Below are 7,045 nucleotides of genomic sequence, written 5' to 3' on the forward strand. Positions count from 1 at the left end.
GAGGGATATTATAAAAAAACAAAAACTCTTTTCTATTTGCTTACAAAAAAGTAATTGATGAAAAGGTGTACACCTCACATAGAGGACTTATCATGAGGACCTAAAGACTTGATACAGTTTCCCAGAATATCTGGGTTTCTTTTATTTACTTAAAAACGTCTTTTTTTTGGCCCTGCCACATGGCTTACAGGATCTTAGTTCCCTGACCAGGGATTAAACCCAGGCTCACGGTGATGAAAGCCTCGATTCCTGATTTGTAATCAGTGGACCACCAGGGAATTCCTCTACCTGGGTTTCTTTTAAACATGGCTTTCTATTTTTATTTTTTAAGTCGGATAACTGATTACATTTTTCTCTTCACATTAGCTTCTATGAACCTCTGAGTTAAATTTGTAGTTTAGGGCAATGGCAGCCCACTCCAGTATTCTTGCCTGAAAATTCCATGGACAGAGGAGCCTGGAGGACTACAGTCCTTGGAATTGCAAAGAGTTGGCCACAACTGAGCGACTGAGCACTGGTGGTCCAGTGGCTAAGAATCTGCGCTGCAATGCAGGGGACATGGGTTTGATACCCGGTCAGGAAACAAAGACTCCACATGACATAGAGCAAAGATGCCCAAAACTAGAGAACTAAGCACCTCAACAAAAGGTCTTGCATGATGCAATGAAGATCCCTCATACCACAACTAAGACCCAATGCAGCCAAAGAAATAAATATGTATTTAAAAACATTCATGATTTATATCTAGCAGAGTATACATGGCTTTATGATGTGTTTTTTAACCTCACCACTGTCTTCAATTATTTTGGACTGGATTTTCCTTTCCTTCACAGCTTCCTCCCTCTATATAAGTACAAAAGAAATAATTTCTTCTATAAGACATTTGAAGTAAATAAAAAAACTTACTAGCATATAATGAACACTTACTATGTACTAAGACCCTATATAAAGAGTATCTAATTTTTTATTGGCCATAAAAAAAGCATGATTTCTTACATTTTACACATGCAACTGAGGCTTAGAAAGTTTAAGTCACTCATCCAATGACCTTCCATTACCAAATGGAGGTTTCTGAATTCCAGTGCAGATTTATCTGACTCCAAAATTCATGGTGATTAATCATTATACTATACTGCCTTTTGGTATTAATTATAATAATGTAACACATGACTATTACTATTGTTGTATAATCAAAGGCTTTTGATGTGGAATACTTAATCTTTATCAAGAGCGTATACAGTGTAGAATACACTATGTGTTTTAAGACTATACGATGCATATCTTTGCTTGAAAACTGGATAGAGCAAATCTTTTTTCACATCTTTCCTTTACTTCCAAAAAATGATATCAAGGTCTGTTTCTCTATGTGACGTGGTATTACACCCATGCCAAGGGCATGCCTCTTGATAACATATGGAGAAACACAGCCAGCAGTCCCTGTTAGGAGGCAGTAGATACATCCTGGCCCTTTCTAGCCACCTTCTGTCATGCTCTGTCCTTTAAGTTGTGCTACTCCCTTTCGTTTCATGACTTTCAAATGTCATTATCTATTGTCATATCTTACTGTTTGGATTTGCTTAAATGGAAATGTTCTGTTTAGTCTCCTTTCTTTTTGGTATATGGTAACTGCCCTTAAGGGACTGTTTATTTATTTATTTTTTTTACAAAGTCATAGACATGGTGGTAAAAAAAATGGTTGAGAAAATGTGTGCTACACGTGGCTGATAAAAGATGACCAACAGCAGGATCCTGGGTGCGGTAGTGGGAAGATGACGTTTGACAGCACAATAAGGAAAACACTGTGGAGTGAATAACTTCTGAACTGGGTTCGTACTGAGGGGAGTGTGTTTATTGAAGGTGGAGTGCCCAGGATATGAAAGGCTTTTCCTTCTCAGCAAAACCACATCAACCCCCTCCTAGAACAAGTTCTTCACAGAGGAGAGAAGACATGTGTTCACAAAGGCTGGAAGATACAGCCATCTAGGGAAGTCATTTCCAGAAAAATTAGTCACCATGCAGTCATTTTTAAGAGAATTGAAGGAGACACGATCTCTATCACTTCTGAGCCAATCCGTGTAGTAACTAACAGGAGTGGGAACAGCTGGAACGATGAGCATTAATTCATGAAAACTCTTAGTGATCACTTGGAACATCATCTTCAGAGAGAATGAAATGCCTTTGCAACTGCCCTGTATATCCAGTGCATATTCACGTGAGAAGCGGCTCAAGATGGAACACAAAAAGGGTCTGCCAAGAATCTAAAATTAGATCATGAAAAATCAGGATAAGTAAAGAAGCAGCAGGGAAAATTTCCCCTCAGCCAAAGTTTGCCAAAAGTTTCATTAAACCCTTATTGAAATAGAATTAGAAGTGAATTTCACAACTTTATCTTTTATTCTTTATAATTGTTTCTGTTCAGGGCCATTTTTTCCATTATGTAATATAGGCCCAATTCCTAGGGCTGTAATTTTTCAAATGGTCTATAAATACATGTGCAACCTGAAAAATGACTCTAGAATTGGAAAAGAATCCTGGAAATTAAAAGAAGTCAACATTTAATGAAATATCCATAGAAGATAACACTTTATCACTTGTTTAACTGCAACTTAACTGTTATATCTTAGGATAGAGGTAAAATAACAAGAAAAATGAAATAAAATATTCTTAAATAAACAAAATTATTAAAGTTCTCTCCAAAAACTTTTATAGCAAAAATATTCTTAAAGTGTGATGACATTTTAAAATATTCTTGATATAATATACAAGGAGACCTTTAAAATTAAGAAGATTGTCATAAACAATTCAGAGTAGGTTTATATACATACATGTTTGTCTTTTCTATTGCTATGTAACAAATTACCACATATTTGGCAGATCAAAGCAAAACATATTTCTTTTTTTTTTTTGAAACCAAGAAAATCATTTGTTTTTATTCTGGGTCCTAGAAGCCCAATGTGAATCTGAAAAAGATGTAACAGGGGTGGCAGCCCCAGGGGCTGGGTTGAGATAACAGTCCTGGGTCCTCTGGCTCTGGGGGCCGAGAGGACAGTGAGAAGGCTTGGCCGGAGGCCCGGGGCAGAAGAAGTCAGGGCTGCACAAGAGCCCTGGCCCCGGCCGGAGACCAGGAGGTGGAGGAAGAGGAGGACTGCAGAGATGCTCAGTTCCTTGGCAGCGGTGCCACAGGGAGGTGCAGGCCGCGGTTACTCCTCGCCCCTCTCTGGGGTACTGGGCTCCCAGGGCCACTTGGGAGCCCCCAGGGGCTCAGTCTCAGGGCTGAGCCTTGGCTCCCCCAGGGCTCCCTCGCCCTCCAGGTCAAGCTCCTCGAAAGATGAGCCGCTGGCACCCGACTCGCTGTAGCTGTGCTCGCTGCGGGTGTCGCCATCGTCCCAGCCGCGGGTGCTCACCCCGGGGGACAGTGTGGCCGCCGAAGCTTCCCGGCTGCCAGGACCCAGCTCCAGGCTTACAGAACTCGTGTCGCTCATCGTGTCAGCGCCTGTGCCATCCACCGGGGCGTCGTTGGCCTCTGCAGGCCCCCGGCTCTTCCGCTCTGTCTTCTTCACCTCAGGCACATAGAAGTCTCCCTGCCGTGCCAGGGGGCACATGAAATAGATCTGGTCTTGCTGGTAGACCTCCAGCCGCGGGTGGGCACACAACTTCCGCTCCTTGATGTAGGCATCCAGGGCAGGATGGACCCGGCGGGAAGCCAGCCAGATGGACAGGGGGGTGGGTAGGGGAAGGTGGCCGTCACCACATGGCTGGGCGCCGGGAAGGAGAACACCTTGAAGCCAAATTTCTGATAGAGTCGGATGAGCTCAGAGGAGGGTGACTCCTCACCTTCACTCAGAATGCTGCCCACTGCACACCGGCACTTTTCAGGGGTCACCGTGTGGGGGTCGTCATAGTAGACAGCAACGGAGCGGAGCTTGGGGGAGACACTGCAGCTCTCCGTGAAAAGCGGCCCAGTCTCACCGCAGGGGCCCACGTGGAACTTGTAGGCCACGGTGACGTTGCGGATGGGGGTGAGCCAGCACTCACTGTCACCCCAGCCAGCAGCCCTGAGCACCCGGCAAAGGCCAGCAGCGTCAGCAGCAGCAGCAGAGTCAGGCCCCCAGTCAGGCCCAGGAGGAGCAGGTCCGACATGGCTCTGTGCCCCCACGCCACACCCCAAGGCAGCTCTAAAGCCAGGCTCACTTTAGCAACTCATGGCATCCAGCGCGGCAGGGGCCAAAGCTCCAAGTGTTCCAGGGCGACGCCAATCCGCGCACGCGGCTCGGTCTTGGAGCCTGCGCGCGCCCGCCGCAAACGCTCGCTCCGCCCCCTCTCGCGGCAGGACGTGGCCGTGGCCGTGGGCGCGTCACGTATTTCTTAATTTCATAGTTTCCCTGTGTTAGGACTCTGGGCATGCATTGGTTTGGTCCTTTGTTTAGAGTCCCACCAGGATGAATTAAAAGTGTCGGTTGGGCCTGTGATCTCATTTAGAGATTTAGTTAACTCAGTTGGCTAAGAGGGAGTCACCATAAGACTGACATAGCCCATCATCTTTGTTATATTATATAATTTAGTCAAGAGAATGGTGGCCCATCACCTTGTTATAGTCTATTAGTAAGAAGCAAGTCACAGGTCCTGACCACACTCAAGGGGGAGAGATTATGCAAATGAGGAGTGGACCATCAGCCTAAAGTGACTTATTGGGATAACTTCCAGATGTGTCTGTCTCAGGGATTGAAGTTAGCCCTTTTAATTAAGATTTTGTTCTCTAGTATGGGGTCCATTATTGTCAATTTTTTCTTTAGTTTTTTTTACCAAGTTCTGAAATAAACCACCCTTTCACGTGTGTTGAAGGTGGATATTAGAACCAGTTCAGCCTATAATAGGTGCATAATTAATGAATGGCAGAAAAGTTTTTTTTTCTTTACTAGAGAAGACAAGAGAGATACAGAACTGATTTTAGAGAAAGATTTGTTCCTGTCTAGGTGTATCCCCTGTTCCAAGCCCTCATGCTCCAAGTGTTTGTTTCAAGAGATTTCTTGATAAACTTGAGAGCTTTGCCTGAACTCTTAGAGCAGGTTTGAGGCATTAAACTAGCAAAGTATTCAAAATTAAGGCAAAGACATCAGATAGGACTGAAAGTAACAGTTGTAAGCTTATCCTGGTAATAAGGATTTACTAGTTTATTAGTTGTAAGCTTATTCTGGTAATGTTGCTGACAGGAAACATCTATTTTCCTTTGATTCAGGGTTTTTTATGTTCCCGTTTCTTTCATTTCCTCAAATCTCTTCTACTTTTTGTCTTTTTTGCTCATAACTGTCACAACTAGTTTGACTTTCATTTGATCGTCTTCTCACTTTAACATTTTAATTCTCTTCTAATATTTGCTCCTCATACTTTATGTTTTTTGTCTGGGCCGCTAGAATAAAATAACAAAGTGGATGGGTTATAGGCATTGATTTCTCACAGTCTGGAGGGAGGAAAGTTTATGATGAAGGTATCAACAGACTCAGAGTCTGGTTTTGGGTTCATAGATAGATGAGACCATTTTCTCTTTGTCCTCACATGTTGGAAGGGCTGAGAATCTTGCTGAAGCTTCTTTATTATAAGGACACTATAATCCTGTCCACTCTTATGACCTGATAAGCTCTCAAAAGCCCTACATTCAAACATAGTCACATTGGGGATAAGGTCTCAATGTATGAATTATGAGGGGACACAAATATTCAGCCCCTGGTACTATATTATTGCATCCTTTCAGTATCATTACTTTCTCACATCAATAGTGAGAGAGAGTACATGTGTGTATGTGTGTATGTATGTGTGTGCACATGTCTGTGTAAATATATGTTTATATGGCTGTGTATAAATATAAACTTGTTATATTACAGTTAGATGTCCTTACATCTGTGTGATTGAGTACATATATCTACTTTCATTCTGAGATGAAGTCAGAGTTACCTAAGTCCTGGCTGAAGTAAGTGTTTCCTGGGACATACCTACCCTTGGAAAGACTCTAGAAACTGGAGCAGGGACATTATTGAAGAAGTTTAGCTTATAGTCAGGACTTCACAGATGGAACAAGAGTCCCAAGATAAAGTGAAACTTGGTGAGTCTCAGAAACAATGGAGAATTTGTTTTCTTGGAGGAGAGTCTTGTATTCTTGAAAGGCACAGGGTTTTCAGTGGTGGAAATATACATCTGGCAGCAGTAACAATTTTTTTTTAGATGAATATGAGGATAACTAGAAGAGAGGATCTATGGGTGATATTATTAGTTTTTAACCTATTATTTTTGAAATCTAGCTATGGAGCACTTCTATATAATATGTAGTTCTATTTGCTGCCACCATAAAGCATTAAGATAGCTGTGTATATTCCCAGCTCTCAGTTAAAATTCTTACTCAGAGGAAATAAGCTATGTATATATAGAAAATAGTCATTTCTCTGTAGGAGTGCTTTATGCCACAACCATCTGAAGAACTTTCAAATTCAGTATATTTTGGTGTCAGAGCAAATAAAACCAGATTTTTAATGAGTGAAAATTTCTAGTCTTCTCCATTTTTATTTTCTCTTCTGCCCATTATTGCAGATGCTTGAGCTAGCCTCTTCAGCTGAAAACTGATGGATCCAGAGCTAGCCACATGGAGTGCTCATATGATTTTTGCCATCTGTCTTTAAATGTAACACTCCAGCATGTGTCTCTAAGTAACATAATAAGAAAATCTCTACCTGGGATCACTAAGCAAGATTCGAGTCTACTTTTTCCAAACATATAGATTATGGAAAGATCAAGAACTGAAAAGGAAAAAAAGATCATTTATGTATGGAAAATATATAAATATTATAAAAGAAGAAAGGAAAAGTGAAATAAAGTAGGAAATTAATTGAACAGTAGGCATGCGATGGACAATTTCCAAGAACAATATATTCCTCCCACTCTAAAGCTGGGAAACTTAATTTCCTCCCTTTATTTCATAATTACTGGGAGAACTGCTTCAGAGATAATATATTTTATTGGTTCAGTTAAAAAGTATTTCTTATACTGGACCTACATA

General features: G+C 41.7%; 1 pseudogene; it reads right to left on the minus strand.

Moving 5' to 3' along the window:
- Positions 1 to 3,064: 3,064 nt before the first annotated feature.
- On the minus strand, positions 3,065 to 4,207 carry LOC136145108 (testis-expressed protein 264 pseudogene; annotated as a pseudogene).
- Between the last annotated feature and the right edge of the window lie 2,838 nt (positions 4,208 to 7,045).

This window comes from Muntiacus reevesi, chromosome 12, assembly GCF_963930625.1.
Source record: "Muntiacus reevesi chromosome 12, mMunRee1.1, whole genome shotgun sequence".
Classification (NCBI taxonomy): Eukaryota; Metazoa; Chordata; class Mammalia; order Artiodactyla; family Cervidae; genus Muntiacus; species Muntiacus reevesi.